The sequence below is a fragment of the Delphinapterus leucas genome, chromosome 4, assembly GCF_059928025.1.
Source record: "Delphinapterus leucas isolate spDelLeu-1000000601 "Yukka" chromosome 4, BTC_Dleu_Yukka2, whole genome shotgun sequence".
NCBI classification, from domain to species: Eukaryota; Metazoa; Chordata; class Mammalia; order Artiodactyla; family Monodontidae; genus Delphinapterus; species Delphinapterus leucas.
Genome location: NC_143132.1, coordinates 4,179,141 through 4,192,407, shown reverse-complemented (window position 1 = coordinate 4,192,407; position 13,267 = coordinate 4,179,141).

Sequence of the window (13,267 nt, the reverse complement as noted above, 5' to 3'; positions counted from 1 at the left end):
AGGCAGGGGTCTCCTTATATTCTAGCACTGAGAAGCTTTATTGAAAAATTTTAAATATTGCACAGTGGCCTCCAGACCAAAAGCCTAAAGCCGTTCTGCTTGCAGCAGGGCAGGGGAGCCGGGACACCAGCCCTTCCCGCGCACCCCATGGTGGCCCCTCAGCCCCCTTGGGCTGCGACTGCAAACATCACCGTAGAGACTATGGGATGGTGCAGGGGCGTTCGTGCTGTGCTATCAAGTGAACGAAGCGGAACCCCCAACCCTGCAGTTTATCTCACTCTCTGGCACGTTAACTCTCTCAGTTCATTCCGCTGCTGTAACCTGAGCTGATGCCGCAGCCTGAGCTGTTGAACAAGCAATTCATTTCTCTCGGTCCTGGAGGGTGCAGCGTGGTCGGTGAGGGTCCTCTTCCGGGCCTCACACTTCTCACTGCGTCCTCACATGGGGAAAGGACAAGGTGCTCTCTGGGGTTTCTTTCATGAGGGCTCCACCCGGGGGTCGTAATCACAACCCAAAGACCCCACCTCCTAACATCACATGGGGCACTAGGATCTCCAGGTTTGAATTTTTTTTAATATTTGTTTATTTATTTATTTATTGGCTGCATCAGGTCTCAGTTGCAGCACGGGGGATCTTTCGTTCTGCCTCGCGGGCTCTTCGTTGCGGTGCGTGGGCTTCTCTCTAGTTGCGGCCCGTGAGATCCCGAGCGCGTGGGCTCTGTCGTTTCAGCACGCGGGCTTAGTTGCCCCGCGGCATGTGGGATCTTAGTTCCGCGACCAGGGATCAAACCAGCGTCCCCTGCATTGCAAGAATCTGTCGATTCTTAACCACTGGACCACCAGGGAAGTCCCAAGATTTGAATGTTGAGGGAACACAAACATTCGGGCTCTAGCACTTACCTACAGAAAACATTGAAAAGACGCCAATCTGTTATAGGCGATTTCTGGATGGTGAGGTTACAGGCGGTTTAAAGGTTTTCTTTTTTCCTGAGATTTTCAAAAAAATTTAGCATAAACTTATATGATTTTTGTATTAAGAACAAGAGTCAGTAAAATTCTCTTTGGCGGCAATAGCAGCTGAAATCGACGTCCTTAGCTGAGGGCAGTGTAGGATGACAGCAGCAGGGACAGTGCTGCAGGGCCTCAGACCCGGCCCTGACACTGGACACGGCGAACTCCATCGCAGGGGCCCTGGGAGCCAGTGGGAGTTATGCCGGGAGGGATGAATGGACCGTCCCTTTGGGTATATTGTGGGGGACACATGGGGGTACTTAGAGGAACTGGACGGACGGGAGGGATGGAACGGTGGGTGGGACCAGCAGGGTGCATGGCCTGCTTGCATTCCGTTGTGAGGGGCCTCACAAGGCCGTCCTGCAGGGATGGTCCATGTGCACAGCCCACTCTGCATCTCCCTTTAAGGAACCAGCAAAGCGGATGTGTCATCGACAACCCAGTGTTAAAATACTGCCATAGGCACCGTCCTTGGAATTAGCTGCAGCCGACTTGCCTTCCAGGCTCCCACAGGCAGGATGGAGAGACAGAAAGGGGGAGCGGGGAGGAAACAGGCGGAATGGGCCAAGGTCCAGCCTGCGGAGGTGAAGCCAGCTGAGCAGTGTGGGACAAGGGTGTGACCCCCGGCTGAGTGGCAGGAGAGGGTGGGAGGTTAGGAAGAGCTGAGCTTGGGCTGTGGGCAAAGTCGCTGAGGACAGCCTGGGGGGAGGGGCGGACTGGGAGGGGAGGGGTCAGTGGCAGGGTGATGGGGGGAGGGGAGGGTGGTAAACAGATGGGAGCATGTGCCGTGATTAAAAAGGAGCAGAGCCCTTCCCTCATAGGTCCTGATGTGGGGTGAAGGGTGTCCCCCAAAAGATACACTGAGATCCTATCCCCCAGCGCCCTTGAAAGTGACCTGATTTGGAAATAGGGTCTTTTTAGATGTAGCCAAGTTCAGATGAGGTCAGGCTGGATTAGGGTGGGCCCTGATGCAGAGACTGGTGTCCTTGTGAGAAAGTGGAGACACACAGATGCACGAGGAGAAGACCGTGTGAAGACAGAGGTAGAGACTGGAGTGATGGAGCCACAAGCCAAGGGCTGCCGGCAGCTACCAGAATCTGGGAGACGCAAGGCAGCATCCTCCCCTGAGGCTTCAGAGAGAGCACAGCCCTGCTGACACCTCGAGTTCAGGCTTCTGGCCGCCAGACTGAGAGAGAATAGGCTTCTGCTGTTTAAGCCCCCAGACTGCGGTACTTTGCTACAGCAGCCCCAGGAAGCCAACGCTGGTCCTTGCGGACACTCCCCATCGCACGGTGCCTGCCTGGTCCCTGACGGACACGCAGTGAGCCTGTGAGCCAGGACCACCCCGGACCCTCAGACAGGCCTCACTGCAGGGGGCCTGCACCTGCACACACACGCACCCCCCCCAGAGATGAGCATCGGGCAGAGGCATCTGAGCAAAGCAAGATCAGCAGGGAAGGGTGCGGGAGGTGGGGACGAGATCAGGAGACGGAGCCCTTGCAAAAGGCCGTCTGCACCCCAAGAGCACATGCCGACTGGGTTGGGGGGGGTGTGAAGCCAGTCGCTCCGGCTGGGCGGCAGAGGCGCACAGGCTTGGGGCGGGCGTGTCCACGTAAGCCTCAAGCCACACTGCCCTTTGGGCAGCACCAGACACCCTCCTCTTGCCACCTCCCCACCCCCAGGACAAGCCCCGGGGGGCTGGGGGGACATAGCACTCCTGGATGGAGATGTCACCGTGTCCTTCCTAGGACAGCGGCCGGGTGAAGAGGGTGGTGCGTGCAGAAGTCGCCCTGCTGGGCGGTGGGGGACAGGGGGCCTGTGCGACTGCCCGGGTCACAGCCCGCGAGGGCAGCCTGGGCCAGGCGCTTGTCCCAGAGGGACCGGGTGGTCCTCACAAGGCGGAAGGGCCAGGGCCGCCTTGGGGACTGGAGTGTCCTGCATAGCAGGTGTTAAATGAATCCAACACGGAGGCTGTTAAACAGATACGGCTCGACGGCTGCGTAAGCAAACCAAGATCTAAGCCTGCGAACGCCTCCCGGTTCTGAAATCAAACCCGAAGGACAGCCAGTCCTAACAGCCCCCTGGGCCTTCAGCTACACCCATCAGGAATGGCCCGCTTTCCATGTCCCCGCCTCTGTCTGCGAGGGCTCCTCGCCACTGCTGGTTTTGGCGCTGCCCCATTCCAATCAACTTTTGCTCAGATAAACTCTGAAAATGTTCACTATGCCTCCGTTTACCTTCTCACAAGGAGAGAAGCCGCGCCTGTCCGCCAGAGCACACACCCACTGCCGCCCTGGTGGGGAAGCAGGTAGGGACAGGCCCCTGGAAGGGATCTGAGGCTCTTCCATTCTATATGCAAGTGAGGAAAGCGAGGCCAAGAATAATGAAAGGTACAGCATCATTAGTTGAGAGCCAGGCTCCGGGCTAGTACGCTGTGTCATTTAACCACCACAGCCCCATGGAGGGTGTTCCTAGTGACCCACTTTACAGATGAAGCAACTGAGCCAACACAGGACCTTCCCCAAATTCTTGGGGCTGCAGAGGCGCAGCGGGGCTGAAACCTGGGATGAGGCTGGTGGCGTGGCCTCCTGCTGCCTCGACTTACCAGCGCCCCTCCCCCGAGCCGGGACTCTAACCCACGAGGTCCTGATGCCCTTCCCCAGCATGGAGCCAGGCAGTGGTCAGGCCAGGCTGTCCAGCCAGGACAGGAGGGCAGAGGCTTGCGGGCCAGGCCCTGAGCGCTGAAAAGGAGCCGCACAAAAGCTGCTGTGCAGTGGGCGAGGCCAGCCCCAGGCCAGGTCCCCAGGGCTGTGGAAGACCTGGGCACAGAGCCTGGAACTGTGGCTTGGTGGCTTCAGGGAGGAGCCCAAGGACGCTGGAAGCCCCGGGCGCACACCGTGCTGGCGGCGGCTGAGATACTAGACGTGTTCAAGCCTGACACGAGATACCAGGAGAAGACACCACTGGCTTGGGGCATTGTTCTTTGGATGCTTTTGATTCGGGATTTTTCTCACTGTCTCAAGGAAGTCTGGGGCTCTGCATTCTTGAGGTTTCACAACTCTTCACCCGGAGCGGTGGCTGGCTTCTCATCCCTCCCCGTTCCCTGGGGAACCTCTCTTGTTTTTGCCCATGGCTCCAGAGGTCCTGAGTGGGTGAAGCTGATACTATGCCTGCCTTGCTGTGTGCGGGCTTCTTTCCAACCGTGTCCCCCCAAAAAGCGATATCCAAGTCCTACCCCCCAGTACCTGTGGATGTCACCTTATTTGGAAATAGGGTCTTTACAGATGTAACCAAGGTGAGATGAGATCAGGCCAGAGTCGGTCCCTTAACTCCCTCCCAGCCAGGCCTTGCTTGTCTGACCCTAGGCTGTTGCCTTACTCCCCACTCCTCCCCACCCAGCCCCAACTATGGACTTGGCCGTGGTCCTAAGCAGCCTGGCCCAGACCCCCTATCACCCCACCTCCTGCTACTCCTTCAGGCAAAGCCTTGTCCACCCAGATCAACGGCACCTGCCAGTCCATTCCCACCCGCCAGCTTTAGCCTGCTCTCGCAGCCTGGAAACCTCCATTCATACGTCTCCTCCTCCAGGAAGGCTTCCAGGAAGCCCCCGTGTTGTGGAAGAAGCCCTCACACTGGCATTTCCCACACTGTTGGGTTAATCATCGTCCATGCATGGGTGTCCTCTGCTGGACGGCGGCTTCCCTGCTGGCAGGGACTGCGGTCATGCTCGTAGAGCCCCTGATTAGCACGGGGGCTGGTTCCCACAGGGACACCATGAAGGTCAGGGGAGCAGAGAGATGATTCAACAAGGGCGAGGGGTTAATTCACTTCCATTGTCCATGCGTTTTCCCATTTTTTGGCCCCGAGGCAGCGTCTTTTCCTTGGTCCCAGAGTTCCTGTGCGGTAGTTAATGATGGGGATTAGACTGTAATAATGAAACTCATCTAGTCATCCAGGTTCTGGCACTGAGGCCAGAGGAAAGCGGGCTGGCACCAAAGACTGAATCAAAAGGGCAAGTAGGGGGGTGAGTGGGTCAGAATTGCTGGCTGGGGACAGGCATGGGGGAGATACGGGAAGGGGAGGTCGGGGGGAGCCAGTGAGCACTGGGTGGGTAGCCCTTCACGCTGGTCCTCTGGGGTGCACTCTGGGGATCCACGCCCTACAGCCAGTTTTTGACTCTGTCACAACACAGCACCCCGAGAATCTCATGTCACCATCCAGCTGCTCTAAGCTACCTGCTCCAGCTTGTTAGCTGAGAAAAGCTTGATAAAATCTCTGTCCTAATTTTGACGTCAGCAGCGCAGGGATTGCAAACACCCATGAAGAATCCAAAGTCCCCCAAGCCGCTTAGACTCGAGGGGAATTGCGTGAGGATGGTGCCCCCTCACCTGCCTCAAGGGGACACTGGGAGATATGCCTGTGCTTCCAGCCCTCACGGGAGCTGCTGGCTTCCACCTCTGGGTCCCCGATCACATGGCCTCCTCCCCAGCCAGCCACTCTCAGCTAGAGGTTCTCACCACGGTCACCACTCTGCTCTCAAAGCTTAGAAATGTTGGCTTTTTTTTCCTTTCCTTTATTCTCTTTTAAGAAAATTGTGTGTGTGCATATGTGTGTATAAACATATATATGTGTATAGTTATGACTGAATTGTGTCCCCTCAAAATTCATATATTCCAGCCCTACCCCCAGCACCTCACCATGTGACCTTATTTGGAAATAGGGTCATTGCAGATGTAATTAGTTAAGATAAGCTCCCACTGGAGTAGGTGGTCCCTCATCCAGTATGCCCGGTGTCCTTATAGAAAGGGGACATTTGGACAGATGGACAGGGAGTTACCATGTGAAGATGAGGGCCGTGATCAAGGTGATGCTTCTACAAGCCTAGGAGTGACAACGATTGTTAACAAACCCCCAGAAACTGGGGGAGAGCCTGGGATGGATCCCCCCTCAGAGCCTCATAAAGAACCACCCCTGCGGACAACTCCAGCTCAGAGCTCTGGCCTCCAGAAAGAACTGTGAGAGAATAAACTTCTGTCGTTTAAGCCACTCAGTTTGTGGTACTTCGTTACAGCAGACCCAGCAAACTAATACCTACAGACATATACAAAATACATACCTATTGAATAAATATGGAAAATATAAAAATCATAAAGACGAAAATAACGACCCTAGCTCTCAGAGATAGCACACTTTTTGGTGGATGTCCTTCCATTTTTTTGCCCCATATGTGTAGGTATCAAGTTGAGTTCATACTGTGTACTTTTCCTTTAAAATATGGCTATTTTCTTGTATTATTATTTGTTCCTTGAAATGGTTATATAATACACCATCAAATAGCTAAGCCATTTCATTTCATTATTTCCAATTGTTTGCAATTTAAAAGAAATGCAAATGAACATCCTCATGTGTAAATCATTTCCTGCATTTCTGAGCATTTGGGTGAACCTACCCAAGCTGCAGGGAAGGCCTCCACTGTTTTAACCCAACTGGGTGAGTCCATCCTCTTAGCCCAGAGTGACCTTGGCCTATGGTCATCCATGTGAGATGGGTTCAGAAATGAACATGCAGCCTGCCTGCTGCCATTGAGGCGTGGGGGACATCTGCCCTCACAAGGTTGGAGGGAACACAAGGCTCTGGGCTCTTCTAAGAGGCATTTGGGAAACCAACTTGCTTTTCTCCTGGAGGGTGCAGTATAAAGATGTGATGCGTGGAACCGCTGCAGCCTTTCTGTCACTGTGAGGGAAATCCCTTGGGGTAGAGCCAAGAGACAGAAGGCAAACAGGCCCTCGATGACACCCATTCCCAGACTTTCCAGGAGTGAAAGCCAAGGGATCTGGAATTAAAGCTGGATTTAGCCAACGTTTGTACCATAGAAAGTCGTGATGGATGCAACCTCTGACAGCTGCCACAAGCGAGGAGAAAAGCTAATAAAAGCACACTGGCCCTTCCGTTCGTACTTGGCCCTTCACACACTGCTTTGTCAGTACTTGTCTCACCGTCCTGTGGAACTTGAACTTGGATATATTAATAAAAATCCCTCGGCAGACCCATTTGGGCATCGGTTCACCAGACCAGGTGGCAGACCCAGGTCATCGTGGGTGTCCACGGGGTTCCATCCATGTGGAGGGACCATGGGTCAGGCCGGGCTGGTGAGGCCTGGGCAAGCACTTTTGTTCTCCAGGGCTGGAGGAAACAGGCTAGAATAAGGCTGTGTGAACAGCAAACTGTGTGAATGTGGGGCAGTCCAGCCCGTCCTCTTTTGTTTCTCTCCAGTGTAGGAATTGACTTGTGTAGTGGGTTGAATGGTGTCCCCCCCAGAATTTATGTCCATCCAGAACCCCAGAATGTGACCTCATTTGGAAACAGGGTCTTTGCAGATGTAAGTGGTTAAGAACCTGGAGATGAGATCACGCCGGGTTATCCGGATGGGCCCTGGATCCAATGCCTGCTGTCCTTGTCAGGAGAGGAGCAGACACAGAGACACACAGTGATGGGAAGACAGGGCAGAGGCCGGAGTGATGCGCGTATAATCCAAGGAACGCCAAGGGCTGCCAGACACCTGCAGGAAGCTGGAAGAGGGGCCTGGGTCAGATTTGTCTTCGGATCCTCCAGAAGGAACCAACCTGCCCATGACCTGATTTCGGAATTATGGCCTCCAGATTGGTGACGAGAATAAACTCCTGCTGTGTTAGACCACAGAGTTTGTGGTCACTCGTTCCGGCAGCCCTAGGAGCCTGACACCTGGGAATTCTGGCTCTAAAACTAAAGGCCACCCCCAGGCCCCCTGCTCAGTAAAGAACCCCTGTGATCTTAAAGCGTTATCAGGCCGCATGTCTGGAGAACTTGTCCAGCCTCACTCATCCTGTGTCCAGTGAAACCTAATGCCCCTTAAGACAGGAAGAGGTGCTCTGAGAGAAAAAGTGTCAGGTCTCATGGAGCTTGGTGGCCACCTCACGTTGCTCTAAAGCTCCCTGTTATAGGGACCTTCATATTAGCGTGTCACCAGCTCTGAGATGGATGGCCTGGAGGAAATAGAAAACTTGGAGAATTTCTCCAGGCAGAGTTTCTGTTCATAGACTCTTTTCTTTCATCAAACACTTACAAATACACCAGAGAGCCAGAACACACTGTGGGGCTCGACGCTGTCCCGCACTGTGATATACTGTCTTCCTGGTGAGAGAAGGGGACACCAGAGTCCCAGGCAGATCTGAGTTAAATTCGCAGACCAAGAAAAGTCATTTATTTCTTTTTTCAGCATAGAATTGAGCTGACGCAATGGCACGGGAGGTGGGATTTGGGGAGAGGGACATACATACGTGCTAGGGAACTTCACAGCTGTTTCTGCCCAAAAACCTGTGCTGCGCTCACCAGCTCCTCCTTGCCGAGTAGCTGTTCCCAGGTCATGAAGAGAGAATGTGGCCCAGCCCAGAACTGTGGATCCAGGGCCGTCTGAGACGCGGCTGGTCTGATGGAGTTGGTGTAAAATGCACACAGCCTACTAGAGAGTGGACTTGAGGACACGGGGAGGGGGAAAGGTAAGCTGGGACGAAGTGAGAGAGTGGCATGGACATATATACACTACCAAACGTAAAATAGATAGCTAGTGGGAAGCAGCCGCATGGCACAGGGAGATCAGCTCGGTGCTTTGTGACCACCTAGAGGGGTGGGACAGGGAGGGTGGGAGGGAGGGAGACGCAAGAGGGAGGGGATATGGGGATATATGTATATGTACAGCTGATTCACTTTGTTATACAGCAGAAGCTAACACACCATTGTAAAGCAACTATACTCCAATAAAGATGTTAATAAATAAATAAATAAATAAATAAAATGCACACAGGCCTCCAAAGACGGTGCAGAGCAAGGGATGTGCAATGTCTCATCCATAACATTTTATATCATTACATATTGAAATGTTATTATTTTGGATATATGGAGTTAAATAAAATTTACTGATGAAATTAATTTTAATAACATATTTTAATTTTTAACTGTTTTTGAAGTGGCTGGTGCTACATTCCCACCAGGCAGAGCTGCGACTAGGGCTTGGGTGTCCTGACTGCCCAACTGCGGGAGGAGTGGGCCTCACCTTGGACCCTCCCAGGCTTCCCCAGAAGAAAGATGTCAGCTTGCCCCGCCTGGGAGATTAAGGTGTAAGTTCCCAGAGGCTTCTGGTGCTCATACTTAGGGTACAGGGCCTAGATTGGGGCCACTGGAGGAGAGGCAGGAGTGGGGAGCCTTCTCCCGGCCGAGAAACAGGATCCCCACTTTTCTTCTCTTTCCACTCACCGTCCACTGACCCCACTTTATGGAGGGTGGCCTTCACGGTCCACAGAACCTTTGCTGGACGACCTTGGGAACAAGTGTGTGTTCTGCTCATTAATCATCATCCAGTAGAAGCAGGTCTGCTGCTGCGCTTGGTGGGTGGAAGGTCATGGAGTCCTCGGCAAGTTCTTGGAGGACGCGGGCTGGGTCCGGTCGCTCTGGGACCCCTTCTGGCCAAGCACAGTTGCTGAGCGTGTGGTGGGTGGTCTCAAATGCCCGGAGGATGTGAATGAAAACTATTGCCTGCCATACCAGTAAACAGAGGAGGTTGCAGCCATCAAGCCATCACATAACAGCCGCCCAGATGGTGAGCCCTGAGGGAACTTGGGATGGAAAACAGGAGGCTCACCACCTAGCCCTCAGCCACCACAGCCCTCCCCCGAGCCCCACCCCCAGCCCCCAGAGGAGACTCGGGATGAGAAAGCACAGGGTTCTGGCCCCAGGGAGCTGAGGTGCACAACAAAGGAATGATTTCAGTGAGCCCGGACTCTTGCATCTTCCCATACATAGAAAAGCACTAAATTCCTTAACTGGTGACGTCTGGTTTTCTTTAATTAACAGTAATCTTTGATGTTCCGACTGCCTGGTCTTTGTTACAAAGCTCCTCTATATCCTGGCTCCCCCCTCACCTCTTCAGGGTGGTCCCTCAGAGCTATCTGAGAGGCGGCCTCCTGGGCTTGAAGTCCTCAGAGAGTCCTCCAAATAAAACATGATCCTCAACTTTTAGGTTGTGCATTTTTTTTCCAACGACAATAGAAAGCAGGGGTTGCTGCTTTCCTGCCTCACAGTCTGTGCAGCTCACTCGCCCCCCAGAAGGCCTGGGGGCGTGTGGAAGAGCCCTCTAGGATTACAATCTAACCTTCTCTTAAGAGTAAAAGACCTTCCCTCTAGCTGCGGGGGATTGAGGCTGGCAGCCCTCTCCAGCTAACAAAAGGCAGAGCTGTTACAGAGCAGCATCGGGGAGACCTGGTGCTCCCAGGCCAGCAGGGGGCAGTGTGGCACGTGTCTGCTCACCCAGGGCCCTGCCTCTAAAGAAGGGGTTGCTTGGCGGGGTCCCCTATTAAATAGAAGATCCAGATCTGTGGTCATAATCATTTACTAAGAAAGTTCAGGCAGTGCTTGGGGGCTTTTGCTGCTGCAGGCATTTCCAACACTGACTTGATAACTTTAAAATACACAAGCAAATCTAAATAAAAGTAAAAAGACGGACCTCAGAGAAGTTTCTGGGAGGTCCCAGCAGCAACCTGTCCTGGCAGGGGAAACGGAAGCAGTCACGGGCCTTAGCACCTCTCCCCACAGGCCAGCTTCTGCCAACGGTGAATGACCCTTAGGACTTTAGTCCTTGAAGAGGTGTCCACACACGACTTACTAATGTTTAATCTATAATTTATTGCACATACGTTAATTCTCCCCCTAAAGCATGAACCCTGTTCTGGTCATTTCTCAGTGCTCCTGAGGCTGAGGGGCGTCAGCCTCAGCCAGTAGAGGCGTATCTGGACCCTGTGCAGAAGGGGTTTGGGGATCTCAGTGTGAGGCAGGAGGTGCCGCGGCCAGAGAGGCCAAAGAGGGGGGCCCTTCAGCATGTCACCAGATGTCAGCCCCTCAGGGGCAGGGATGCAGCGGGCAGCTGGGGCTGCACCGATGGCTCTTCGCCTCAAAGTGGGAGGAAGCATCTCTGTGATTCCTGTTTGCTGGAACCTGGCTGAACCTGACCAGGACAGACAACTGGGTTCAGAGCTGCAGCTTCCAGACGAGGGAGCTCTCTCCCTTGCCTTGACGGGTGAGCCCCTACACTTTCCACACCTTCTGGTCTTAGCCAGCGGTGACCTGGCCCTCCCCTGGCGGCCTCAGCTTCCACAAGCCCAGGATGCTGGACGCAAAGCAGCATCCCCACCCGGGGAACCGCGGGGTGGGCAGTAGAAATGTTGAAGCCCACCTCCTGTCCTTTTGCAAACACATGCTCCGTATTTGGGAAGATGGGATAGAGGGTCCCTGTCCTTGTCTGGAGCACTGCAACAACTGAAGAGGCAAGAACATTAAACTTTTTTCTTTTCTTTTTTTTTTTAGCAAAACTGGTCCCTGCTGAATGCCTTGAATTCTGTTGCTCAAGTCCCAGACTTCCTGGAGTTGCTGACTGTGGTCGAGGCTGAGCGAAGCAAGGGCTGCCGGCTGAGCTCTCTATGGACCACGCACTGGGGGCAGGGAGGGTCTGTCTAACTGATCTGTACCCTCCACACACGCACACACATCTGGCCCACAGCACGCCCGGGCTGTCCAGCTGGGAAGGGTCTCAACCTCGTGGAGGGCATCCATGCAGTGGGTTCAGAACGCACCCTTCTCATAAGAAAGGCAGAGCCACCCAGATTCCTTTCCCGCCTCTCTCTGCCAAGACACACATATGTTAATTCTCCCCCAGTTTTAGGTTGAAAGGAATGTGTGTTCGCCTGCAGCGACTTTAGCCTCGGGACTTGAATGCGGCTTTGATCTGGATCCTGGAGCGCAGTGTGGGAAGCTCGCAGCTCCCGGGCCTGGGAACAAGCCCAGACATCCCCGCTCCCGGACTCACGTCTGCCTTGTGCCCTCCCCGTTCCCCTCCCTGCGGTGCTCCACAGAGGGGCCACCCTGGAGAAGATTCCCAGGAGGAGGATCCAGATGTCTGTGTGCAAACGGCCTTCTGGCTTCCATGCTCTGAGAGACTGCACGCGTCTCCCTGAGCTTAGCAAGTGGAAGCGCCCTTCACGCCTCTCCGTGTCGCTTATTTAAATCAGCACATGTCTACTAGTCATTTATTCATTCACTCCTCGTGCAAACCTGTCTTGCATCCCTCCCACACCGCGGTGCCGGGCTTCATGCTGGGATGGAGAATGGATCACTCTGAGGCCCTTTCTCCATGGACACGCCAAGCCTAACTCAGAAAACATGTTCAAACTGGAGGCTGAAAGAGTGAGACTTTCTAGCCTCTGTAGTTGGTAGATGGGAGAGACAGAGCATCCTAGACAATGGCAATTTTTCTTAAAGATCTTAGTTTATAGAGCAGTTTTAGGTTTACAATAAAATTGAGAGGTAGGTACAGAAATTCCCCCTTGACCCCACTTGCCTATCTTCCCCACATGACCAACATCACTCCCAGAGTAGCACATTTTTAACCAAGGATCAGCCTACACTGGTACATTATAATCTCACCCGGAGTCCATAGCTTACATTAGGGTTCACTCAGTGTTTTACATTCTATGGGTTTGGACAAATGTATAATGACATGTATGCATCATCGTAATATCATATAGAGGATTTTCACGACCCCAAAATTCCTCTGTGCTCTGCCTGCTCATCTCTCCCTCTACCCACTCTCTGACAACCACTGATTTTTTTTTTTTTTTTACTGTCTCCATAGGTTTGCCTTTTCCAGCATGTTGTATAATTGGAATCATACAGTATGCAGCCTTTTCAGATTGGCTTCCTTCACTTAGTAATCAAATGCATTTAAGGATCCGCCACGTGTTTTCGTGACTCCATAGTTCATCTCCTTTTAGCACTGAATGATATTCCATCATCTGGATGGGCTGTCCTTCACCGACTGAAGGACATCTTGGTTGCTTCCAAGTTTTGGAATTTATGAATACAACTGCTATAAACATCCATGTGTAGGTTTTCATGGGGACATAAGTTTTCATCTCCTTTGGGTAAATACCAAGGAGCACAATTGTTGGGTTGTACGATAAGAGTACGTTTAGTTTTCTTAAGAAACCTCCAAACTATCTTCCAAAATGGCTCTACCGTTCTGCATCCCCACCAGCAGTGAATGAGAGTTCCTGTTGCTCCACAGCCTCACTAGCATTTGGTGATGTCAGTGTTCAGGATTTTTTTTTTTTTTAAAGATAGGTACTTTATTTAATTAATTAATTTATTTTTGGCTGTGTTGGGTCTTCGTTTCT